Below are 27,331 nucleotides of genomic sequence, written 5' to 3'. Positions count from 1 at the left end.
ATGATACAGACAAGACATGAGCAGATATTTAGGATTTATCTGCTTTTCAAATGATAACCAGGACTTGTCAGTTCTTAGAGCCGTTCACTGGGCTTCCCAGGTGGTGCTAACAGTAGAGAACCTGTCTCCCAACGCAGATGTGAGAGACGTAGATTCGAAAGTCTGTATAATCAAAGCTGTGATTTTTCCAATAACCACGTACGGATGTTGGACCCTAAGTGTGGACGAACTGATGCTTTCGAACTGTGGTGCTAGAGAAGACTCTTGAGAGTCCCTTGGACAGCAAGGAGATCCAACTAGTCAATCCTAAGGGAAATCAACCCTGACTATTTATTGGCAGGACTGATGCTGAAGCTGAAACTCCGAGACTTTGGCCACCTGATGCGAAGAGCCGCCTCATTGGAAAAGACCCTGATGCTGGGATAGATTGAGGGCAGGAGAAGCGGGCAGAATGAGATGATTAGATAGCATCACTGATTCAATGATAACAATTTGAGCAAACTCCAGGAGATAGTGAAGAACGGGTAAGCCTGGCGTGCTGCAGGCTGTGGGGTCACAAAGAGTCGGACATGACTTCCTGACTGAAAACAATAATAGCACAGTTCAAGGCCAGGTGTCAAAATCGTCAAGGGACTGGACAAAGAGGTGTGAAACTGTGAACCATTTAGGAGGCTCAAAATAAATGTATTTCATAGACTTCTGCACCCCTACGGCTGCCCCACAGCCAGCCTTGCTGCCCAGGAGAGTCTGGGCTCTTCCTCCAGGCCAGGCTTGTGCTCTGGCTCCTGAGCTGGACAGTCAGTTTTGGGAACTGCCTACCTCAGCCTAGGAAAGCTCCTGAACCAAGCCCCTGCCTGACCCACTCCCCTTTGAATGATGTTCTGGCACATTCAAGGCTGTCTCCTTGGGGCTGGAATGATGATGCAGGTGAGAAGGGCCTAAACACCTCCATCCCCGGGAAGTTGATGAACATCCTCACTTATGTCTGAGCCAAAGCGCTTAGAGAGTGATAAGTGGAAATGTTGCCTCAAGCGTTGGGCGAAATGTGAGGAGTAGATGGGAACTGATTAGAGATGCTTGGGAGAAAATAAAGCCTTCCCCAAAGAGAAGGGTGTTGTTTTTGATATTTGACCTCTGGAAGCGGTTCAGTTCAATAGGAGACAGAGGAAGTCATCACTCATGGTTCCATGGCACCCATAACGTGGTCAGTGATGGCTCCCCATTCCTCTCCTCCTCCATCCCCCCACCAAGAAGCTGGATCCTATCCTGCTAGAGCCCCACTTTCTCCATCAAAGCGGCTGCCTCTCCAGATAGGTACCTGGGGGGGACCCCGCTTCCCTTTCCACATCTCTTTCCAGAAGCTGATACGCACAGGTAGAACTACAGGGGAGGCAAAGTGAAGTGCAAAGAGAACTGGTGCCAATCAACCCAGAGAGGGGCCAGCCTCACCTGCAGTGATTTTGGGTCCGCCATTCCTGCACAGCTTCTCAGTCTGGTGCCTTCACAGGGACTTGTTACCCCTCAAACTTCTTCCTTGACCATCTCTAACATGGAACCCCCAGGTCACATGGTTTTTAACCACTGCTTACCACTGTCCTCATTCCCAGATTATCACATTGAGGTTTCATTGCCAGGGCTAAAAGGATCATCTATTCAGAGCAAGTATTTTGCTGATCCACAACAGTGTAACATTATCTGTGGTTAAATATTCTTTTAAAATTCTTTTAAAAATTCTTAAAAATTCTTCTTTTAAATTTCTGTTTACAAAAATAGTCTAAACAGAAAACAGAAATAGTAAACAGCAATAGTCTACTTATTGAGACTACAAAGAGTCTAATGGCATTGCCAGCAGAGGATGCGAAAGTGGTGAGGAAGTAGGAATGGGGCTGTCTTGGATGGGGATGGATATGGAGGTGAGGAGCAGGGCATGTAGGATGCCCCTGCTGTTAGGGGGCAGGGTGTCCAGAGGTGGGAGAGGCAGGTGAGCTGGGGTTGGAGCAGAGATACCAGTCTTTAAGTCCTGGTAATGTGGAGTGTGGCTGGCATCTGGGGGCATATCTAGGCCGACTCCTCCTCTGCAGCTAGGTGCAGGGGCTGAATTACTGTTGACTTAGGGGTGATGAGTGACTTGGGGCGATGAAAGCATGTGATGCCCAGTCATAGCTCAGCGAGGGGTACCATTCGGCTCAGGACAGCCTGGGCAAAGGAACCATCATACCGGCAGTTTCTAAAATCAGACGTATAGGGATTATTTGGTAAGCAATGTGTTCTATGACTCTGGTCACCTGATGAAAACTTTTAGTGTACATTTGTGTTTGTGTGTGCAGACATATATGTGTGTGTGTGTGTGTGTGTGTGTGTGTTGTATGTTCTGTCACTCAGGGTGACCCCGTGGACTGTAGCCCACCAGGTTTCTCTGTCCATGGGATTTCCCAGGCAAGAATACTGGAATGGGTTGCTATTTTTCCTCTCTGTGTCTCCTGCATTGGCAGGCAGATTCTTTACCACTAGCACCACCTGGAAAGCCTGTGTGTACTCTGGGAGTTGGTGATGGACAGGGAGGCCTGGCATGCTGTGATTCATGGGGTCGCAAAGAGTCAGACACGACTGAACGACTGAACTGAACTGGTGTATATATATATATATACATACATATATACACACATACATACACACACACACACACACACACAGTTGGAGAAAGCTTTTAAATTTTTGCCTTAATTAATGATCAAGATAATCATGCAAGTTGTTGAGTATTTTTAATGTTGTGCCTAGAAGTATGTGCAGTGTGGTAGTTACCGAATCTGTCGTACTACTTTTTCAAAATCCTAATTTTTAACTGTTACAAGAATGTGCAGTATACCAGTTTGCCATCTTTGTTTTTCCATATATTTTTCTTGTCAATCTGCACATGTTCCCTTGCATGCACGAACTTAACTCTCTTTATTTCTCCAGCTTGCATCAGTGCCTTCCCCTCCCCCATGTAGTACATTACTGCCCAGCCCACATTGTGTGGGCACTTTCAATGTGCAGGATGCTTGAGTGGGTCATTCCAGGACCTCTGGACATTTGGAAGCAGCTGGATGGTGTTCAGTGTCTTGTTTTTCATGCAAATGAATGCAATCATATAAATCAGCCACATTTGGTTAGTGTTGAAAGCCTTTTCTGAGTCTCTGAGTCATAAAATGACAGATGTCGCTTACTATAATCTGATGAATTTTGAAGGTAAACAGTGATAGAAGGAGTGTTTTGAATGGACATAGTTTCTCAAGCAATTTGTAGTTTATATTCTAGCTATACTAAAGTTTCTGTCTTATATGCTGTTAAATCTACATCCTGTCTCTAGAAATGTTGCCATTTTAGATTTGAAAGAAAGAAAAGTGAAGTCACTCAGTCATGTCCAACTCTTTGTGACCCCATGAATTGTAGCCTATCAAGCTCCTCCATCCATGGGATTTTCAAGGCAAGAATACTGGAGTGGGTTACCATACCCTCCTCCAGGGAATCATCCTAACCCAGGGGAAGATCCACTTTAGATAGCAGAACCAGATCTTGAACTGTGGTTTAGGTAATGGAATTTCTTGGACAGCAGTAAAATTTATTTAATAATAATTGAAACATAAAATTCACCATATTACATCAATTGTTACTTTGTGTCATTAATCTAAGACCAATGTTTAATCAGATATTTTGAACTATTCAATTTAGAACATTTAATAGGCTATTTTTATAATTATTTTCTTAAATATACCTGATGGAGAAACACTAGAGAAGATTCAAAACCACTTTGCATAAATAGGATATAAATAAAATGCTTCCCTAATAGCTCAGTTGGTAAAGAATCCTCCTGCAATGCAGGCGACCTCTGTTTGATTCCTGGGTCAGGAAGATGTGCTGAAGAAGGGATAGGCTACTCACTCCAGGACTCTTGGGCTTCCACTGTGGTTCAGCTGGTAAAGAATCTACCTGCAATGTGGGAGATCTGGGTTCGATGCCTGGGTTGAGAAGATTCCCTGGAGAAGGGAAAGGCTACCCACTTCAGTATTCTGGCCTGGACAATTCCAGGGACTGTAAAGTCCATGCGGTCGCAAAGAGTCAGACAGGACTGAGCAACTTTCACTTCGACTTTCACTATGGACTGTAGCCCGGCAGGCTCCTCTGTCCATGGAGTTTTCCTGGCAAGAATACTGGAGAGGGTTGCCATTCCCTTCTCCAGGGGATCTTCCTGATGCAAGGATTGACCCAGGATCTCCTGAGGCTTCTGCATCGCAGGCGGGTTCTTTACTGCTGAGCCACTATGCTTAGGTAGCACATTAAATCATCAAAATCGTGAGAAATGATGCTGATTGTTATTCCCGTGCCTGGAAACATTTTCCTTAATTGCCCTAACTTCCAGGACATCAAACAACTACCACAGAGGGAAGAAAAGAGAAATATTAGGGAGAAAAGGTGCAGGAAGAGAGCATAAATTCTTCATGAAAGAGTCCATTAGACTGTAATCCTAGGAAAATGTCATCGATTTGACAGCTCCCAGTGTGCGCATCTGTGGCCAAACCTGAAGCTGGAACAAAATGAGTCTTTTCTTTTATCTTTCATTTCCTGTGTCTGTATTTGTACAATGGAATAAGAGTATGAGGGTGTGATTTCTGGTACTTCAAAAATAATTTTTAAACCTTGCAGCTTTATCTTTTAATCCATTTTTAAGAGAAAAAAATATTGTAAATTCCCTTAGATTTTAAATTATGCATCTCATTTTTTCATGTTCCAAGCTTTTCATGTTTGTGTATATGCTAATGAGAGGCCTAATTGCAGATAATTTGCCTCGATCTTTCCCCAGATGCTACTTGCTGAAGTGAGAAACATTGTAAATTCTGAGTTTGGCTTTACACTCTTATTAGAAAGGGTTAGTTCATTCATCCATTTAGAAAGCATTTGTTGAGCACGTACTACATACTGGCTTTTCTCACTCTGTCAAACTGGAACCTCCAATTGGATTTCTCCAACCACATTCATTTTGAATCTCTGTCTTGGCCCAGTGAGATCAGAATCTCAGACCTGGATTTTGGAAACCCAGGAGTTCAACAAAGTCCACATGATTCTTAATTTTCTCACTTTATTCTTTTTTTTTAGTTTTATTAAAAAATAAGTTTATATAGGTTTAAGGTACACAGCGTGATGGTTTGAATTATATATATTGTGAAATGATTACCACAATAGGTTTAGATAATATTCACCATCTTTGTTGTTGTTCAGTTGTGTCCAACTCTGTGTGATGTCATGGACTGCAGCACACCAGGCTTCCCTGTCCTTCTATAACACTAGGAGCTTGCACAAACTGACATCCATCGAGTCACATATGCCATCCAACCATCTCATCTTCTGTCATCCCCTTCTCCTTCCGCCTTCAATCTTTCCCAACATCAGTATGTTTTCTGTTGAGTCGGCACTTTGCATCAGGTGGCCAAAGTGTTGCAGCTTCAGCTTCAGCATAAGTCCTTCCAATAAATATTCAGGGTCGATTTCCTTTAGGATTGACTGGTTTGATCTCCTTGCTAACTAGGGACTCTCAAGAATCTTCTCCAACACCACAGTTCAAAAGCATCAACTCTTCAGTCTTCAGCTTTCTTTATGGCCCAGTTCTCACATCTGTGTATGATTACTAGAAAAGCCATAGCTTTGACTAGATGGAACTTTGTCAGAAAAGTGAATTCTCTACTTTTTAATACGATGCCTAGGCTTGTCATTCAATTCAGACTTAAACTGAAGAAAGTAGGGAAAACCACTAGACCATTCAGGTATGACCTAAATCAAATCCCTTATGATTATACAGTGAAAGTGAGAAATAGATTTAAGGGACTAGATCTAATAGATACAGTGCCTGATGAAATATGGATGGAGGTTCATGACATTGTACAGGAGACAGGGATCAAGACCATCCCCATGGAAAAAAATGCAAAAAAGCAAAACGGCTGTCTGGGGAGGCCTTACAAATAGCTGTGAAAGGAAGAGAAGTGAAAAGCAAAGGAGAAAAGGAAAGATATAAGCATCTGAATGCAGAGTTCCAAAGAATAGCAAAGAGAGAAAAGAAAGCCTTCCTCAGCGATCAATGCAAAGAAATAGAGGAAAACAACAGAACGGGAAAGACTATAGATCTCTTCAAGAAAATTAAGACACCAAGGGAACATTTCATGCAAAGATGGGCTCTATAAAGGATAGAAATGGTATGGACCTAACAGAAGCAGAAGATACTAAGAAGAGGTGGCAAGAATACACAGAAGAACTGTACAAAAAAGATGTTCACGACCAAGATAATGACGATGGTGTGATCACTCACCTAGAGCCAAACATCCTGGAATGTGAAGTCAAGTGGGTCTTAGAAAGCATCACTATGAACAAAGCTAGTGGAAGTGATGGAATTCCAGTTGACCTATTTCAAATCCTGAAAGTTGATGCTGTGAAAGTGCTGCACTCAACATGCCAGCAAATTTGGAAAAGTCAGCAGTGGCCACAGGACTGGAAAAGGTCAGTTTACATTCCAATCCCAAAGAAAGGCAATGCCAAAGAATGCTCAAACTACTGCATAATTGCACTCATCTCACATGCTAGTAAAGTAATGCTCAAAATTCTCTAAGCCAGGCTTCAACAATACGTGAACTGTGAACTCCCAGATCTTCAAGCTGGTTTTAGAAAAGGCAGAGGAACCAGAGATCAAATTGCCAACATCCGCTGGATCATGAAAAAAGCAAGAGAGTTCCAGAAAAACATCTATGTCTGCTTTATTGACTATGCCAAAGCCTTTGACTGTGTGCATCACAAGAAACTGTGGAAAATTCTGAAAGAGATGGGAATACCAGACCACCTGACCTGCCTCTTGAGAAACGTATATGCAGGTCAGGAAGCACCAGTTAGAACTGGACATGGAACAGCAGACAGGTTCCAAATAGGAAAAGGAGTACGTCAAGGCTGTATATTGTCCCCCTGCTTATTTAACTTCTATGTAGAGTACATCATAAGAAACGCTGGACTGGAAGAAGCACAAGTTGGAATCAAGATTGCCGGGAGAAATATCAATAACCTCAGATATGCAGATGACACCAGCCTTATGGCAGAAAGTGCAGAGGAACTAAAAAGCCTCTTGATGAAAGTGAAAGAGGAGAGCGAAAAAGTTGGCTTAAAGCTCAACATTCAGAAAATGAAGATCATGGCATCTGGTCCCATCACTTCATGGGAAATAGATGGGGAAACAGTGGAAACAGTGTCAGACTTTATTTTTTTGGGCTCCAAAATCACTGCAGATGGTGATTGCAGCCATGAAATTAAAAGACGCTTAGTCCTTGGAAGGAAAGTTATGACCAACGTAGATAGCATATTCAAAAGCAGAGACATTACTTTGCCAACAAAGGTCCGTCTAGTCAAGGCTCTGGTTTTTCCAGTAGTCATGTATGGACGTGAGAGTTGGACTGTGAAGAAAGCTGAGCACCAAAGAATTGATGGTTTTGAACTGTGGTGTTGGAGAAGACTCTTGAGAGTCCCTTGGACTGCAAGGAGATCCAACCAATCCATTCTGAAGGATATCAGTCCTGGGTGTTCTTTGGAAGGAATGATGCTAAAGCTGAAACTCCAATACTTTGGCCACCTCGTGCAAAGAGCTGACTCATTGGAAAAGACTCTGATGCTGGGAGGGATTGGGGGCAGGAGGAGAAGGGGACGACAGAGGATGAGATGGCTGGATGGCATCACTGACTCTATGGACGTGAGTCTGAGTGAACTCTGGGAGATGGTGATGGACAGGGAGGCCTGGCGTGCTGCGATTCATGGGGTCGCCAAGAGTTGGACACGACTGAGCAACTGAACTGAACTGAACTGAGGCTTGTCATAGCTTTTCTTCCAAGGAGCAATCATCTTTTAATTTCAAGGCTGTAGTGACCATCTGCAGTGATCTTGGAGCCCCCCAAAATAAAGTTTGTCACTGTTTCCATTGGTTCCTCATCTATTTGCCATGAAGTGATGAGAACAGATGACATGATCTTCTTTTTCTGAATGTTGAGTTTTAAGCCAGCTTTTCCACTCTCCTCTTTCACTTTTATGAAGAGACTCTTTAGTTCCTCTTTCCTTCTGCCATAAAGATGGTAATATCTGCATTTCTGAGTATTGATATTTCTCCTGGCAATCTTGATTCCAGCTTGTGCCTCATCCAGCCCAGCTATTTGCATGATGTACTCTGTTTATAAGTTAAATAAGCAGGCTGGCAATATACAACCTTGAAGTAGTCCTTTCCCAATTTAGAACCAGTGTGTTGTTCCCATGTCCACTTCTGTTGCTTCTTGACCTGCATAAAGGTTTCTCAGGAGGCAGGTCAAGTGGTCTGGTATGCCCATCTGTTGAAGAATTTTCCAGTTTTGATGCATACAGTCAAAGCTTTGGTGTAGTCCATGAATCAGAAGTAGATGTTTTATCTGGAACTCTCTTGCTACTTTTATGATCCAACAGATGTTGGCAATATGATCTCTGATTCTTCTGCCTTTTCTAAATCCAGCTTTTACATCTGGCAGTTCTTGATTCATATGCTGCTTGAAGCCTAATTGGAAGGATTTTGAGCATTACCTTGCTGGCATGTGAAATGAGTGCAATTGTGTGGTCGTTTGAGCATTCTTTGAAATTGCCCTCCTTTGGGATTGGAGTGAAAACTGAACTTTTCTAGTCCTGTGGCCACTGTTGAGTTTTCCAAATTTCCAGCAGGCATATTGAGTGCAGCACTTTCACAGCATCCTCTTTTAGGATTTGAAATAGCTCAGCTGGAACAATCAGTTCCACTAGCTTTTTTTGTAGTGATGCTTCCTAAGGCCAACTTGACTTCACACCACAGGGTGTCTGGCTCTAGGTGAGTGATCACACCTTCATGGTTCAGTTCAGTTCAGCTGCTCAGTCGTGTCCAACTCTTTGCGACCTCATGGACTGCAGCACACCAGGCCTCCCTGTCCATCACCAATCCCCGGAGTTTACTCAACTCATATCCATTGAGTCAGTGATGCCATCCAACCATTTCATTCTCTGTTGTCCCCTTCTCCTCCCATCTTCAATCTTTCCCAACATCAGGGTCTTTTCAAATGAGTCAGTTCTTTGCATCAGGTGGCCAGAGTATTGGAGTTTCAGCTTCAGCATCAGTCCTTCCAAGGAATATTCAGGACTGATTTCCTCTATGATGGACTGGTTGGATCTCCTTGCAGTCCAAGGGACTCTCAAGAGTCTTCTCCAACACCACAATTCAAAAGCATCAATTCTTCAGCTCTCAACTTCCTTCATAGTCCTAATCTCACATCCATATATGACTACTGGAAAAACCATAGCCTTGATTAGATGGACATTTGTTGGCAAAGTAATGTCTCTGCTTTTTAATATGCTGTCTACGTTGATCATAGAAGGCATCTTTCAATTTCATGACTGCAGTCACGATCTGCAGTGATTCTCGAGCCCAAAATAATACAGTCTGTCACTGCTTCCACTGTTTCCCTATCTGTTAGCCATGAAGTGATGGGAACAGATGCCATGATCTTAGTTTCTGAATGTTGAGTTTTAAGCCAACATTTTCACTCTCCTCTTTCACTTTCATCAAGATTCTCTTTAGTTTTTTCTTCGCTTTCTGCCGTAGGGGTGGTGTCGTCTGCATATCTGAGGTTATTGATATATGATTCCAGCTTATGCTTCATCCAGCCCAGGGTTTCTCATGATGCACTCTGCGTATAAGTTAAATAAGCAGGGTGACAGTATACAGCCTTGACATACTCTTTTCCTGATTTGGAACCAGTCTGTTGTTCCATGTCCAGTTCTAACTGTTGCTTCCTGATCTACATACACATTTCTCAAGAGGCAGGTCAGGTGGTCTGGTATTCCCATCTCTTTCAGAATTTTCCACAGTTTCTTGTGATCCACACAGTCAAAGACTTTGGCATAGTCAATAAAGCAGAAATAGATGTTTTTCTGGAAGTCTCTTGCTTTTTGATAATCCAGCGGATGTTGGCAATTTGATCTCTGGTTCCTCTGCCTTATCTAAAACTAGCATGAACATTTGGAGTCTCACGGTTCATGTACTGTTGAAGTCTGGCTTGGAGAATTTTGAGCATTACTTTACTAGCATGTGAGATAAGTGCAAATGTGCGGTAGTTTGAGCATTCTTTGGCATTGCCTTTCTTTGGGATTGGAATGTAAACTGACCTTTTCCAGTCCTGTGGCCACTGCTGAGTTTTCCAAATTTGCTGGCATATTGAATGCAGCACTTTCACAGCATCAACTTTTAGAATTTGAAATAGATCAACTGAAATTCCATCACCTCCACTAGCTTTGTTCATAGTGATGATTCCTAAGGCCCACTTGACTTCACATTCCAGGATGTCTGGCTCTAGGTGAGTGATCACACCATTGTGATTTTCTGAGTCATGAAGATCTTTTTTGTGTAGTTCTTCTATGTATTCTTGCCACCTCTTCTTAATATTTTCTGCTTCTTTTTGTTAGGTCCATACGATTTCTATCCTTTATTGAGCCCATCTTTGCATGAAATGTTCCCTTGGTATCTTTAATTTTCATGAAGAGATCTCTAGACTTTCTCATTCTATTGTTTTCCTCTAATTCTTTGCACTGATCTCTGAGGAGGGCTTTCTTATCTCTCCTTGCTATTCTTTGGAACTCTGCATTCAGATGGGTACATCTTTTCTTTTCTCCTTTGCTTTTTGCTTCTCTTCTTCTCACAGTTATTTTTAAGGCCTCCTCAGACAGCCATTTTGCTTTTTTGCATTTCTTTTTCTTGGAGATGGTCTTGATCTCTGCCTCTTGAACAGTGCCATGAACCTCTGTCCATAGTTCATCAGGCACTCTGTCTATCAGATCTAATCCTTTGAATCTATTTCTCACTTCCACTGTATAATCATAAGGGATTTGATTGAGGTCATACCAGAATGGTCTAGTGGTTTTCCCTGCTTTCTTCAATTTAAGTCTGAACTGCTTAATAAGGAGTTCATGATCTGAGCCACAGTCAGCTCCTGGTCTTGTTTTTGCTGACTGTATAGAGCTTCTCCATCTTTGTCTGCAAAGAATATAATCAATCTGATTTCGGTGTTGACCATCTGGTGATGTCCATGTGTAGAGTCTTCTCTTGTGTTGTTGCAAGAGGGCATTTGCTATGACCAGTGCTTTCTCTTGGCAAAACTTTATTGCCTTTGCCCTGCTTCATTCCGTATTCCAAGGCCAAATTTGCCTTTTACTCCAGGTATCTCTTGACTTCCTACTTTTGCATTCCAGTCCCCTATAATGAAAATGACATACTTTTGGGGTGTTAGTTTAAGAAGGTCTTGTAGATCTTCATAGAACCATTCAACTTCAGCTTCTTCAGCATTAGTAGTTGGGGCATAGACTTGGATTACTGTGATATTGAATGGTTTGTCTTGGAAACGAACAGAGATCATTCTGTTGTTTTTGAGACTGCATCCAAGTACTGCATTTCGGACTCTTTTGTCGACTATGATGGCTACTCATTTCTTCTAAGGGATTCTTGCCCACAGTGGTACATATAATGGTCATCTGAGTTAAACTAACCCATTCCAGTGCATTTTAGTTCGCTGATTCCTAAAATGTTGACATTCACTCTTGCCATCACCTGTTTGACCACTTCCAATTTGCCTTGATTCATGGACATAACATTCCAGGTTCCTATGCAATATTGCTCTTTGCAGCATTGGACTTTTTCCATCACTAGTCACATCCAGAACTGGGTGTTGTTTTTGCTTTGGCCCCATCTTTTCATTCTTTCTAGAGTTCTTTCTCCACTGATCCCCAGGAGCATATTGGGCACCTACTCACCTGGAGAGTTTATTTTCACTGTTGTATCTTTTTGCCTTTTCATACTGTTCATGGGGTTCTCAAGGCAAGAATACTGAAGTGGTTTGCCATTCCCTTCTCCAGCGGACCGCATTTTGTCAGAACTCTCCACCATGACCTGTCCATCTTGTGTGGCCCTACACGGAATGGCTCATAGTTTCATTGAGTTAGACAAGGCTGTGGTCCATGTAATCAGATTGGTTAGTTTTCTGTGATTGTGGTTTTCAGTCTGTCTGCCCTCTGATAGAGAAGGATAAGATACTTATGAAAGCTTCCTGATGGGATAGACTGACCAATAGGAATACTTGGTCTTGTTCTAATGGGCAGGGCCATTCTCAGCAATCTTTAATCCAATTTTCTGTTGATGGGTGGAGCTGTGTTCCCTCTCTATTTACCTGGGACCAAACTATGATGGAGGTAATGAAGATAATGGTGACATCTTTCAAAAGGTTCCATGCAGGTACTGCTACACTCATTGCCCCCAGCCCTGCAGCAGGCCACCACTGACCCACGCTTCTGCTGGAGACTTCTGGACACTCCCAGGCAAGTCTGCGTCAGTCTCTTGCTGGGTCACTGCTCCTTTCTCCTGGGTCCTGGTGCATACACGGTTTTGTTGTGCCCTCCAAGAGTCTATTTCGCAGTCCTGTGGACTTCTGGCAGCTCTATGGTGGGGATAATGGCGACCTCCTCCAAGAGGACTTGTGCCATACCCAAGTCTGCTGCACCCTGTGCCTCTGTCCCTGTCACAGTCCACTGCTGACCCATCCCTCCACAGGAGATGCTCAAACACTGTTCTGTCTCGGTCTCTGTGGGGTCCCTGCATCCTGGTGCACACAAGGTTTGTTTGAGCCCTCTGAGCATCTCTGGCGGAAATGGGGTTTGATTCTAAATGTGAATTCACCCCTCCTACTGTCTTGCTGGAGCTTCTCCTTTGCCCTTGGGTGTGGGATCATTAAGATCTTTTTTGTATAGTTCTGTGTATTCTTGCCATCCATCTTCTTATATGGATACAATTGTGAAATGAAATATTTTCTGTTTTATGCTTTACCAGTAAACAGTTCTTTTCCCAGTGCAAGTTTCTGAGCCCTGGTAAAGCAAAGATAGCTGTCTGGAAGCCATTAGCTCTTTCCTTCCAGGTAAGCACTCAGGAGCTCGGGGGGTTGGGAAGGATGTGAGAGGAACAGTAATCTTTTAACATTCAGATTACCTGAGCCTTCCTACAAACTAGTATATAGCCTGACTCCTCCCCTGCCTCCTTTGAGTCAGCTCTCTTGTGGTCACCTGAGATACTGTCTCCCAGGCTGCAGTCCTAAGATTCCCAACAGTTCTCCTTGGGATGAGCAGTCGTAGGATCTACTTTCTCAACATGTTTCCTATACATCACACAGCAGTTGTAAGTATTTAGTCATCAGGTTGTGTTTACACCCCTAGGACTTATTTATCTTCCAACTGGAAGTTTGTACCTTTTGACCACCTTCCTCTGACCCCCCTCCCCACAATGAGCCTCATGTTCACTGTTGAGCAGATGTGGATGAACTGGACCATATGTCAGGTCAGCTCATGCTGTAGCAACAAAATAGGACAGAGTAGGTGGCTTAAACAGCAGAAATTTATTTTCTCACTGTCATGGAGGCTGGAAGTCCAAGATCAAGGTGTGGGCTGGGTTGGTTTCTCCTGAGACCTTCTCCTTGGCTTCTCACTTCACCATCACATGGTCTTTCATCTGTGAGTGCACCACTGGCATCTTTCCATATGTCTGTATTTCCTCTTATTAGGACAGAAGTCGGAATGTGTTGGGACCCACTCTAACAGCCCTATTTTAACTCAATTACCTCTTTGAATATCCCAGCTGCAGTCACATTCTGAAGTACTGAGAGGGGATAGAAATGGAGGGGAGTGAAAAAATTCAGCCCGTAACCAGGCATAAGAGCCCACCTTTGACTGCAATAGGCCAGTTAGCTGAGTCTCAGCCATTCCGAGCCAGTGTTTCCCAGTCTGCTCTGTTAAAGCTTCAGGTGTTCTGTGAGTATAATTTTCTCGCTTTAAATCATCACAGCTCAGTTAAGGCTCTGAGGAGTCCTCCAAAGGGGACTAGTGTAACTGAATCTAACCCAGGGTATCCCAAGATTATTGAATCATGGTGCTCCAATGTTTGCAAAATTCCTAGACAAAGTGAAACAAGAGGTCAGTGTCGTGAAGAAAGGCCACCCAAGTGTGAGTTACAAGTGGGACTAACAACTTGCTTTACTAAGTTCAAGATATTGGAACATATTTAGTGTCTACTACTTGCCTACTAGTTTCAGGCAGTAGCCATCATGCAAATCCAACTCACACCAACATGGCCTGCATTCAGGAACAGCTATATTCTATTACACGCCATAGTTTCTCCCTCCATCCACCCATCTATCCATCCACTTGTTGTTCAGTGGCTAAATCATGTCCAACTCTTGGATACCCCAAGGACTTCAACAGGCCAGGCTCCCCTGTCCTTCACTATGTCCTGGAGTGAGCTGAAATTCATGTCCTTTGAGTCAGTGGTGCTATCTAAACATCTCATCCTCTGTCACACCCTTCACCTTTTCCCCTCAGTCTTGCCCAGCATCAGGGTCTTTACCAATAAGTCAGCCCTTCATATCAGGTGGCAAAAGTATTGGAGCTTCAGCATCAGTCCTTCAGTGAATATTCAGGGTTGATTTCCTTTAGGAAGGGGCTTCCCTTGTAGCTCAGCTGGTTAAGAACCCTCCTGCAAAGCGGGGGACCTGGGTTCAATCCCTGAGTTGGGAAGGTCCCCTGGAGAAGGGAAAGGCTACCCACTTCAGTATTCTGACCTGGAGAATTCCATGGACTAGGCTTGATCTCCTTGCAGTCCAAGGGACACTCAAGAGTCTACTGCGGTACCACAGTTCAAAAGCATCAATTCTTCAGTACGCAGCTTTCTTTATAGTCCAACTCTGACGTCCATACATGACCACTGGAAAACCTATAGCTTTGACTATATAGACTGTTGGCAAAGTGATGTCTATGCTTTTTAATATGCTGTCTAGGTTTGTCATAGCTTTCCTTCCAAAGAACAAGTGTCTTTTAATTTCATGCCTGCAGTCATCATCCACAGGGGTTTTGGGGCCCAAGGAAACAATATCTGTCACTGCTTCCTCATTTCCCCCTTCCTATTTGCTTCCAAATGATGAGACTAGATCCCATGATCTTAGTTTTTTGAATGTTGAGTTTTAAGCCAACTTATCCACTCTTGTCTTTCACTCTCATAAAGAGGCTCTTTAGTTCCTCTTCACTTTCTGCCATTAGAGTGTTGTCATCTGCCTATCTGTTCAGTTCAGTTCAGTCTCTCAGTTGTGTCTGACTCTTTGCAACCCTATGAACTGCAGCACGCCAGGCTTCCCTGTCCATCACCAACTCCCAGAGCCTGCTCAAACTCATGTCCATCGAGTCAGTGATGCCATCTAACTATCTTCTCTGTTGTCCCCTTCTCTCCTGCCTTTAACCTTTCCCAGCATCATAGTCTTTTCCAATGAGTTGGCTCTTTGCATCAGGTGGCCAAAGTTTTGGAGCTTCAGCTTGAAGTATCAGTCCTTCCAATGAATATTCTGGACTGATTTCATTTAGGATTGACTGATTTGATCTCCTTGCTGTCCAAGGGGTTGTTGATATTTCTTCTGGCAATTTTGATTCCAGCTTGTGATTCATTCAACCTGGCATTTCACATGATGTACTCTGCATAGAATTTAAATAAGCAGGATGACAAAGTATAGCCTTGATGTACTCCTTTCCCAATTTAGGAGTTCCATGTCCAGTTCTAACTGTTCCTTCTTGATCTGCCCACAGATTTCTCAGGAGGCAGGTCAGGTGGCCTGGTATTGCCAATCTCTTTAAGAATTTTCCAGTTTTGGTACACACAAAGGCTTTAGTTTAGTCAATGAAGCAGAATTAGATGTTTTTCTGGACCTCTCTTGCTTTTTTTATGGTCCAACAGATGTTGGCAATTTGGTCTCTGGTTCCTTTGCCTTTTCTAAATCCAGCTTATACACCCAGCAATTCATGTTCCCCGTACTGTTGAAGTCTAGCTTGAAAGATTTTAAGCATTACCTTACTAGCATGTGAAATGAGTGAAACTGTTTGGTAGTCTGAACATTCTTTGCCATTGCTCTTCTTTGGGATTGGAGTGAAAACTGACCTTTTCCAGTCCTGTGGCCACTGCTGAGTTTTCCAAATTTGCTGGCATATTGAGTGCAGCACTTTAACACCATCATCTTTTAGAATCTGAAACAGCTCAGCTGAAATTCCATCACCTCCTTCTGTATCCATCCAGTGGAATGCACTTTATTGTACTCCTGAATCTGTGCTCTGTGCTAGAACACAACGCAGCCTAATCTCTGCAGTCTCGGAGTCCCAATTCTGTTCTTTCCCCCACACTCGGGATATCTCATCAGGTAATGAAGGAAAGAGAGAAAGTGCACACTGACTGAAACACATGGAGTTTCATGCAGCGCCTTCCCTCGTTTGTTGTTAAGAGTGGATACCTCACGTGAGGACAGGCTTTCTCCTCCCCAAGTTGTGGGGTTTCTTGTCCCTGTTTTCTCCTTACATGAGTGCAATGAAACAGTCAGGATTGTCTGATTATATTTCTTTGTGAAAGTAGAAATGCTTTCCTAAATTTCCTTTTACATACTATTAAAAAATGTAAAAGTTCTTAGTGGCTTATCTAGTATTTGCATCACTCTCTGGTGTGTGTGTGTGTGTCTGGTGTGGGGGGAACATGTATTTTGTGGTGGGGGGTGTATTTGTGTGTTTGTATGTTTCGGAGTATATATGTGTTTGTATATGTAGGGAGTATATTTGTGTGTTTGTATGTGTGTGGTGTGTGTGTGTCTGCATATGCTTTGTGTGGTGTGTGTATATGGTGTGTGTGTGCATGTGGTGTGTGTGGTACATATGTGGGGTGTATTTTGTGCAGTGTGTATGGCGTGTCTATGGTGTGTGTGGTGTGTGGTATATGGTGTGTTGCATATGTGTGTGTATGTGTATGTATATATGTGTGGTAAGTGTGTGGTGTTTGTGTGGTATGTGTATATGACATATGGTATATGTGTGATGTGTATATGTGTGTGTGTGGTGCGTGTATATCTGATGTGTGTGTGTGCTATGTTTGGATGTGCAGATGTGTATATGGTGGATGTGTGTGTGTGGTGTGTGGTATGTGTGTATGGTGTGTTTGCATGTCTGCTGTGTATATGTGTGGTGTGTGGAGTCAGTATATGGTATGTGTTATGTGTGTGGTGTGTATATGGTGTGTGTGTCTGCATATGGTGTGTATATGGTATGTGATGTGTGTGTGGTGAGTGTGTGGTGTGTGTATATGGTATATGTGTGGTATGCAGACGGTGTGTGTGTCTGTGTATGGTATATGTATTTGTATATGGTCTGTGGTATATGTGTGGGTATGTGTATGGTATATATGTCTGTGTGTGGTGTGTGTATATGTGTCGTGTGTTTATATGCTGCATGTGTGTCTGGTATTGTGTGTATATGGTGTATACATGGCTGCACGTGTTGCGTGTATATGATTTGTGTGTGGTGTGTGCATATGGTGTGTGTGTGTCTGCCTGTGGTGTGTGTGTATATAGTGTGTGGTATATGTGTGTGGTGTGTGTGTGTCAGGGGCGTGGTGAGGACTGAGAAAGGAGAGCTCTCTGATTCTGCTCTTTCCCTCCTTCCTTTCTCTGTGCTTTCTGAGGTTTTGACACCACCCTTGGCAGTCGGCCCAGGGCATGGAGCATGTGAGCTGGCCTCCTGCTCACAGCCTGTGATTCCTGGGCTCTCTTGGCCTCCATAGCCAGCTTCCTGGGGTCACCCACCGCCCCCGAAGGTTCCCACTCACACACACCACCCTGGCTGTCCAATACTCACCTGACTTTCTTACCAGCTTCCTATTACTTCCTCTCTCAGTATGTTTATGGATACAATTTTGTGACACAGTTTATACTTATACGCAGGTAAGGTGGCAACACCATTGCCCTCTTGCCTGGATCACAGGAAGCTGTGGATCAGGGGGCAGAGGGCTAGGGCTCTACCACAGTAAGGGGCAGAGGCGAGGGTCACCCCTGGCTGTTCTCAGGGCTGCATGTGGTCACTGCAGCATCACCACTGGGTTCTGAGCATCACCTGCTTTGTCCGGGAGGAAGCCAGACACACAGACACTGCGGCATCGCCTACGGGAGAAAGGCCCTCTTGCCTCCCTAGCTCCCCTCCAGCTCCGCCCCGCCCACGTTTTCTGCTCCTGTGCTTCCCTCTCCAGGGCTGCTCCGAGGTGAGGTGGTTTTCTCCAGCTGCACACTCACCCTGCTTTGCATTCTGCACCCCAGTCCAGCACCATCTGAGGCTCATTAAGGAAACTAATCAATTCCATGCATCGCACCAGCACAGCAGATTACCGCACAGGCAGGGCCATTAGCGAGTCCGTGCATTAACACTTGGCATTTCCATGAATCAATATGCGGCCCTTGTAGAACAGAGCCTGTTTTTTTTGTTTTCTTCCATTAAGAAAAACAGGCCAAACATCACTTCTCAGATATTTCCAAGTGTGTCTTTTAGGAAGGAGGAACAGCATTTTTTTTTTTTTTTTTTCCCTGCAAAATCATGCGTTTGTATGGGCCAATTGTAGACCGTAATGGCTTTTATTAATATTTCTCCTGGGACTGACTGTGTCATCCATGGGTAGAATTTGGACTCCATCCTCAGTAATCATGGTTCACAATTTTTTTTGAAGCATCAGAGGGAATCATAGGAGTGGCGCACATGTCATTTTACTCACAGGGACCTACTTTAAAATGGATTCTATGTTTAATATTGGCTGAAATCTATGTGCAGGGAATGAAATTTCTATATGCGCTCTTTTCTCATTAATATTTCTTTAAAACTAGTGCAAGTTTCTAGCCTACATAAATTAATGAATAACGCCAGTTAGGAAACATGGTGGCTGAAAATGATTTCAAGTATATTCCCCCCACTGGTATTATCAATACTGCTTATGCCTTGTCAGCAAGTAAAATGTAAATGTTATGTGATCTTAGAATTGGTGAGATTTATTTACAGGGCTTCAGAGGGAAGTTTTAGTAGGCAGCTCTTACTCTCATTGTTTCCTACACAATGTATATGAAATTATTTTACAAGGTTGGGAGGGGAAATAAACTTCTCTTCCTAAAAACCAGGAAAACGATAGCAATGATCTGTTTCTACAGTAATTCCTTTATTCTGGGCAAAGGTGAATTTCTGCTCTACTTGGTCACTGGCACGAAAGGAATACAGATGAGGGAAAAGGAGGCTTTTGTAAGAGAACAAGTCAGTATTTGTGGCCTGTGATGATCCAAATAATCAGTAAGCTTGGAAATTCCCTGCTGAAGAGCTATCACAGAACCGAAGGCTGACTCAAGATTTCTTGAGAACGCTGGTATCCTTTCAACAGAATCTAAAATGAGAGCTCCGGCAAGACAGATCGAGGAAAAGGGCCTCTTTCTATTTTTTAAAAATACCCAACGTTCATGGTTTTCATATTTTCCTAGCCTGTAATTACTCTTAATCAAAGTACAACAAATAGTAAACAGTAAAAATGAAATAAATGTGGTGACAGTTTGCCAATAACGAGAAGAAAATGTTCCATCTGTCTAGCCGCGAGTAAAATGGGTGTAATTACTGCTCATTTTTCTCGTAATTGCTGAGTTATTAGTTTAAAGCTTACACCCAACTGGTGAACAGTGAGTACTGCCCGTTCCCTAATTATAGCTCTACTTTGCCGAGCTTGAATCAGAGAAGGCGCGAGTGGGGAAAGCGATCTGAATTAACCCTGACAGCATGCAGAGAATGGTGACTGGCTATTTAATTTGAATTTTATAAACTCCGGGTGCCTGTGCCACCCAAATATTAAACTACAGAGCTTGTCATTCTGTTTCAGATTATGTTTTATTTTTTAATGAATCATCTTGAATCCATTTCCAGTGATGAACTTGGGAGGCGGTTTTTGCTGGAAACCATCCAAGCCGACCACCACCCTTTAAATCATATTTGTTAAAGTGACACACAGTTTATTTGTACCCAGGGCTCTAGGAGTGGTTATGTTCCTATCTTTTGATCAAGGAGCTTCCTTTAGGAAGTTTAGGATTACATACAGGTAGTCTGACCTGACAGTACAGAGGACACAGCAGGGAAAGTATAAAAAAGAAGCATCTTCTTTAATCATTTCTGTCTGGGGCATATTAAAGCATTCAGGCAAATATAGCTGCAATTTATTTATTTCCCTAATACATGATCTTATCTCTAAGGTTCACTTAAGAAAGACCGTTCTTATCAGAATGAAGACTATAGATGCCTTTGCCCATGACTGTTTTAGCAAGAGTAGACATTTCTGGGGTAATTTTATTTGGATCTTTTTCTTTGGGCTACATGCAGGGCTGTAGCTCCCTTCAGACCAAGACAGTGTTTGCAAAATGAAGGTGGGCTCTATTATGCACTGAACTGTAACTCTGGGGGTATTCCTAACAAAACCTGGGTTTGCAGCACACCTGGACCTAAGAACTCTGGTGGCAGGAACGCCTGTAGAAAGGCATAGTCACTAGCCACAGGGTATTTGTCGAATGAGACAGTGTAAAATGAAGTTGTGGAATCCTAGGTTAAAACAGGTGGATTGGAGTGATTTTTTTTCCCCCTGGCAAATCAAGTCATTTGAGGTACAGAAGAGGAGACAATGAAAATATAGCATTTTATTTATCTGAGCCTAAATGATGCAAGACATTTTTCTATGCTAGAGAGGTTATTATAAAAATAATAATTATGGCAAAACTTAGTGTGGGATATTCGCTGGTGTAAACCTTACACTTTCAAAACGAGGGGAGATGAAGGGAGGTCTTAGTCGTTATTGGATAACCTAGAATCAGAGTCAAAGTCATTACCATTCCTAGCTGCAGAAGCAGCAAATTCCTCCCTGCTTCCTTCTCTCTCTGAAAGAGCAAGGTGCAGAAGAGAGAGCATATTTAACCTCCTGGTTGAGATAAGCTCGTGAAAATCATGGAACTGTATTTAAAAAATCTTCCTTCTAAGCCCCTGAGAACTGCAGCATCCCAGAGTTTTTTGAGCTGCGCATAAATGTCTTTGCTGCCAGGGATCACGGACGCATTATGCATAATCCTTTGGTTGTGCTCACCAGCTGGGGAACAGAGATAGTGAGTGCTGGGGGTTTTCAGCTTTAAAAACGGTGCCCATGCTTCACCCAAAAGCAGAGAAATGGAATGAGTATTTGCATAATCTATCCAGAGTTCCCTCGGTTTCTTTCAATCTTCTTATCATGTGTTTTAAAAAATCTATTAAGAGAATATTAGAACAAAATGCATTTTCCTGTTCAGAGAATTTATTTCGCCTCTATTTTCAGGTCCTATAGGGCTTTTATTTGCTTTATTTATTTATTTTATGCAAGGCTTTGTCTTTTTTTTTTTTTTTTTTAATTTGTTCCCACCATTTTCTATTTGCATCAACAGCACATGTATAGGTCAGTTCTTTTGACGTGGAAACTTAGTTCTGAGCTGCCATAAAATTATTGTCTAAAAAGACCCCCAATAAATTGAAGTGTGAACATTGTGGTGCCTTAAATCCTGGGAGGGACACAGAAAAATGAAAATTCACAGTGTCAATGGCTTCTTAATTCTATGTTGATTTCTGTCATTTACTCATAAAAGAAAATTTGGTGAAGTGGGTTCTTGTGTACTTGAAAGGACTACTCCTGGGTCATCCTATACTCACACACACACAGACACACACACAGACAACATACACAATTGCACATACACAGACACACAGACACATAGATACATACATGATCACATACACACTCACTCACAGATACACTCAGATACACAAACTGAGACACACACACACTGGTACACAGCCTCTAATGTATCAATAATAAGCCTTCTTTCCAGAGTCTGTGCTGCTAAGACCAGCTGCCCAATCTGCCTCCCTGCCTCCCTCTTTCTTTCTCAGTTGGATTATTTTCGTTAGCTCTACTTTTTAAATCTTCCCTTTGTGCTAGGCTCTGCTAAGTCGCTTCAGTCATGTCTGACTCGTTGCGACCCCATGGACTGTAGCCCTCTAGGCTCCTCTGTCCATGGGGATTCTCTCGGCAAGGATACTGGAGTGGGTTGCCATGCCCTCCCCCAGGGAATATTCCAGACCCAGGGATCGAACCCACGTTTCTTACGTCTCCTGCATTGGTAGGTGGGTTCTGTACCACCAGCTCCACCTTTAACTCCTGGCAATTGTCAGCCTGGATCATCTACTGAAACCATGTTGTTGAGAGTCACCCACAACCATTTCGTTCTGAAAGGCCACAGTCGTTCCCTCTGGACCCCACCTGGCATCTGGTGCTGCTGTCCTGGCCTCTCCTCCTAAGAGCCCTGTGCCTCTCTCTTCTGTTTTTCTCCCTTTTCTTTATTCACCCCTTTCTCTCCTGTGGATGGAATTCCTCTTGGTTTTCCTGCCCTGGCTGCCCCCTTTATCTGTTCCCCTTCTTCCTTAAACTATGACCTCCATACAAGCTATCCCCAAATCCATTCATTCTTTCATTCCACAGATGCATTCTGAGACCCTCCTGTGTGCTGGGTGCTGTCTCAGGGACTGGGGATATGATATATATTGTGGTCAGTCACTCAGTCGTATCCCTGACTCTTTGTGAACTCATGGACTGTAGCCTGCCCCACCCCCCCAGCCTCCTCTCTCCATGGGATTTTTCAGGCAAGAATTCTGGAGAGGGTTGCCATTTCCTACTCCAGGATCTCTTCCCAACCCAGGGATCGAACCCACATCTCCTGTGTCTTCTGCACTGGCAGATAGATTATTTTACCACTGAACCACTTGTGAATTGGGGATAAGATAGGACAATTTTAAAAAGGTAAAAATTCCTGTTTTAATGAAGCCTGAATTCCAATGGGAGAAGAAAACAGAAGTATTGAGATAAACATGTAAAATATGATACATTTGCTAATAATAAAGCAAGAAAGGGTAAGAATTTGGGGCTGTTAAACACTATCTCAGGGAGATAGTGAAGGGCAGGGAAGCCTGGCATGCTGCAGACCATGGGGTCACAAAGAGTCGGGCATGACTGAGCAACTGAACAACAAAGCACTTTAAATTGGGTGGTTGGTGAGGATGTTTTGGAGAGGTGATAGCAGAGCAGCAGCCTGACAGGGAAGATGCGAATACATTTGGAGGACGAGCCATCCAGGCAGACAGAACCTTGTGTGCAAAAGTGGAAAATCAGTGCCATTGCCTTCCTTGATTGCTCAGTTGCTAAAGAATCCACCTGCAATGCAGGAGACCCAGGTTCAATTCCTGGGTTGGGAAGATCTCCTGGAGAAGGGGATAGGCTACCCACTCCACTATTCTAGGGCTTCCCTAGTGGCTCAGCTGGTAAAGAATCCACCTGCAACGTGGGAGAGCTGGATTCAATCCCTGAGTTGGGAAGATCCCCTGGAGAACGGAGCGGCTACCCACTCTAGTATTCTGGCCTAGAGAATTCCATGGACTGTATAGTCCATGGGATCACAAAGAGTTGGACACAACTGAGAGACTTTCATTTTCAAAAGAAGCCACAGTACGCCCTGAGCTGGAAGTGAAGACCCCAAGAGCCAAAGTTCATGCTGCTGTCAGGAAGTGCCCCTGTCCATGGGGCAATGCCATCTGTGTGCACGTGGAGAGCGGACGCCACGGTCATGGGCAGACAAGCATGCTGGCCATTCTCTAGTAAACTTTAAAGAGACATGCTTACATGATGTATCTTTGAGATTATTTTTAAGGACTATATCCCAATGTACTGCAACAAAAATAGCTACAAAGGTATTTTAATTTTTAAAAATTGGTGTATGTTCCTGGATCAAGAAAGTGAGTGAGTGAAGTCACTCAGTCATGTCCAACTCTTTGTGACCCCATGGACTGTAGCCTACCACGCTCCTCTGTCCATGGGATTTTCCAAGCAACACTACTGGAGTAGGTTGCCATTTCCTTCTCCAGGGGATCTTCCTGACCCAAGAATCGAACCCAGGTCTCCCTCACTGTAGGCAGATGCTTTACCATCTGAGCCACCAGGAAAGAAAAAGAAATGGCAAATCCATCATGTCCGTCCTTTGATGGAAAACATGCTTGTTTCCTGTCTCTTTGAGTCCCACACACCCGAACGTCTTATTCTGTTCAACACTTGCTTCCACAACTCACCTAGCCCCTCATGGCCTTGCTCTATTTCTCAAATTATCCCCACATTGCCCTCATGTCACTCTTCTAACCAATGCCCTTTATGTTGTTGTTGTTTAGTTGCTAAGTTGTGTCCAACTCTTTGTGACTCCATGGACTGCAGCATGCCAGGTTTCTCTGTCCTCCAGTATCTTCCAGAGTTTGCTCACACTCATGTCCGTTGAGTCAGTGATGCTATCTAACCATCTCATCTTCTGCTGCCCCTTTGCCTTTTGCCTTCAGTCTTTCCCAGCATCAGGGTCTTTTCCAGTGAGTCGGCTCCTCCCATCAGGTGGCCAGAGTATTGGAGCTTCAGCTCAGCATCAGTCCTTCCAATGAATATTCAGGGTTGATTTCCTTTAGGATTGACTAACTTTTTTTTAAAACCACAAATAAGATCTTTTATTTGTCACCATTAAGAGTCAGCGTTTTAAACTGATTCTTGGACTGGTGGCTTGTATCCATCAGCTCGTTCAACTTTAGCACCTGTCTCATCCCCAGTAGCTTTTCTAGAACTACTTCCTTCACCATGGAGCTCCACGAATTTTCCCAATTCAAACTTGGGCTTCTTCGCATTTTTACTTTTCTAACAAAGACATCATGGAGTGGATAAACCGATTGGCAAGCCTTTTCTATGTCTTTTCCGGTGCTATCTGGAATCAATTCATTGACCACCTCTCTCAAGTCATTCGTCTGCACCTCTCAGGTCATGATTTCCGTCATCTTGTGGATCTGGTACCCCTGCTGGTGCTGGGCGTAAGAGGTCTTCCGAATCTGATTGTTGCGCTTTTTAGTAAAACCCACACAGAAGAGACAAAGCAAGTAACCATCTGTGGTCTTGACATCAACGTGAGCTTCGATCATGGTCTGCCATGTTTTGACCATGGAGCACATTTTGTCAAGGATAAGATCCATACCATGAAAATTAGTCAGGCAGTTTTTCCCTTAACATCCTCAGTAATTAGCTTGAATTTTCTAAATGCTACTTCATCATTCTGCAGATCAGCAAGACTCACTTCCAAAACACGACCTTTGAGACCATCAGACGTGATTTTGGTTCCTTGAGTTCTCGTGACCAATGTTTTCCTAATATTCCTTACATTGAACATAGCTGGTGCTTTCACATCATACCAATCTTTTTAAGAAAATGGGTCAACCACTTTCTTCTTGGCTCCCTTTATGCCTCTTCCGTAAGGTGCTTGTTCTTGCCGACCACCATGGTGCCGCTCAGAGAGCCAAAAGGGCTAGGATTGACTACTTTAATCTTGTTGTCCAAGGGATTCTCAAGACTCTTCAACACCACTGTTTGAAAGCCCTTTATAGGTTGTGATCTTATCCCCAGTTTCTAGCCACCCCCTCCTTTCTTCCCTGTATATGCACTGCCCAGATAGAAAAATCTGCATGTGTGTTTCCTGAGGAAGTAGTGTTGGATGCACAGGCTTTAAACTAATACATTAACATTCACATGTTTCTTTCTCTTGGCATTTGCCATGTAATTGTTTGAGATTTTTACATATCTTATCTTGTTGTTGTTATTTTACTGATTGCTAATTTGATTTATTCAGAAGCTATCTGCCCAACTTAGGAATTTCCAGGACATTTTGAGAGTGAAGAGTGAGGGAAGATATTTGGAACTCTAATTGCACTGTTGCATCTGAGCTGTGGGGAGAGTGTGAATAATATCCATGTGTCAAGTACCACACACTCAGACGTGACCTGAAATGGGTATTGCTGTCTGACTGGGTGGTCACCCCCTGCCTCCTAGGACTACCAGGATTTGATTGGGTGGGATATGGTTCCTCTGTTACCATATGCGATGCTATAGAAAAAAATCAGTTCAGACTGCCACTCCCCTCTTCTGAAACCCAAGCATCACATTCAGAGTTGGAATCTATTAAAGTAACTGTGATTCAGCATTTATTTTTATTCTCTGGTGTTGCATCCGTTGTGTTGTGCTCAGTCATGTCCTACTCTTTGTGACCCAATGGGGTGCAGCCTGCCAGGCTTCTCTGTCCTTGGAATTTTCCAAGCAAGAATACTGGAGTGGGTTGCCATTCCCTTCTCCAGGAGATCTTCTTGACCCAGGGATTGAACCTTGGCCTCCTGCATTGGCAGGCAAACTCCTTACCATCTGAGCCACCTACCTGTGAACATATACGGGCTTCCCCAGTGGCTCAGCAGTAAAGAATCTGCTTTCAATGCAGGAGATGTGGGTTTGATCCCTGGGTTAGGAAAATCTCTTAGAGAAGGAAATGGCAACCCACTCCAGTATTCTTTCCTGGAAAATTCGATGGTCAGCCTGGCAGGCTGCAATCCACTGAGTCACAAGAGTTGGATATGCCTGAGCACACACCAAGAATATATATATTATTTGTTTTATATATATGTACGTATATAACACAATTATTTAATATATACACACACATGTACATGTCCATATACATGTCTTGCATGTACATGTGTGTCTACATGTATAAGACAGCCCTTTTGCACAAGTATATATGTGTTAAAGATCCGGCAGTGTAGGGACTGTTATTCTAACCATTTTACAGACAGAAACTCTGCTTGCTGAGGGGCCCTGTCCACTCAGTGGGGACCCCCAGCCCACAGAGATCAGATTTCACCTCACTTCATCAGAGTGGACAGTTCTGATGGATCAGTACATAAGCAGGTAGTTTTTTTTTCTCTCCAGTTATGCTTGTGGACTCTTAATTGACTGCGGCCATAGGGAAACATGTCTTTCTAATCAACGCTTGCACATATTCCTGAGGTGGTTCCTGGTGAAGAGATAGAAGGGAAGGCGTAGTGCTGCCCGCTCTGGGCGCTCAGTCCCCTCCCCAGACTCCATGCCCTCTGCTCTCACATGCCAGGTCAGGGCCTTGAGGGTCTCTTCACTTGCTGAAAGAGCTCCATGGCCTTTCCCTGGTTAATAGTTACAGTCTTACATGTACCCCAGGGTTTACTGCAGCACTGCTTACAATAGCTAGGGCATGGAAGTAAACTAGGTGTCCATCAACAGATGAGTGGGTAAGGAAGTTGTGGTACATATACACAATGGAATATTACTCAGCCATAAAAAAGAATGCATGTGAGTCAGTTCTAATGAGGTGGATGATCCCAGAGCCTATTATATAGAGTGAAGTAAATCAGAAAGAGAGAAATAAAGAGCATGTATTAA

The 27,331-nt window shown here is 43.4% G+C and overlaps 1 protein-coding gene and 1 pseudogene across 1 annotated transcript in view; one reads left to right on the top strand and one right to left on the bottom strand.

The window, feature by feature from the left end:
• Nucleotides 1-27,331, top strand: part of DSCAM (DS cell adhesion molecule) — a 678,525-nt gene that overhangs the window by 63,910 nt on the left and 587,284 nt on the right. The window lies entirely within an intron of this gene.
• Nucleotides 24,584-25,372, bottom strand: LOC128044080 (40S ribosomal protein S3a-like; annotated as a pseudogene).

Source organism: Budorcas taxicolor, chromosome 1 (assembly GCF_023091745.1).
Source record: "Budorcas taxicolor isolate Tak-1 chromosome 1, Takin1.1, whole genome shotgun sequence".
Classification (NCBI taxonomy): domain Eukaryota; kingdom Metazoa; phylum Chordata; class Mammalia; order Artiodactyla; family Bovidae; genus Budorcas; species Budorcas taxicolor.
This window is presented reverse-complemented; position numbering and strand designations above follow the sequence as displayed.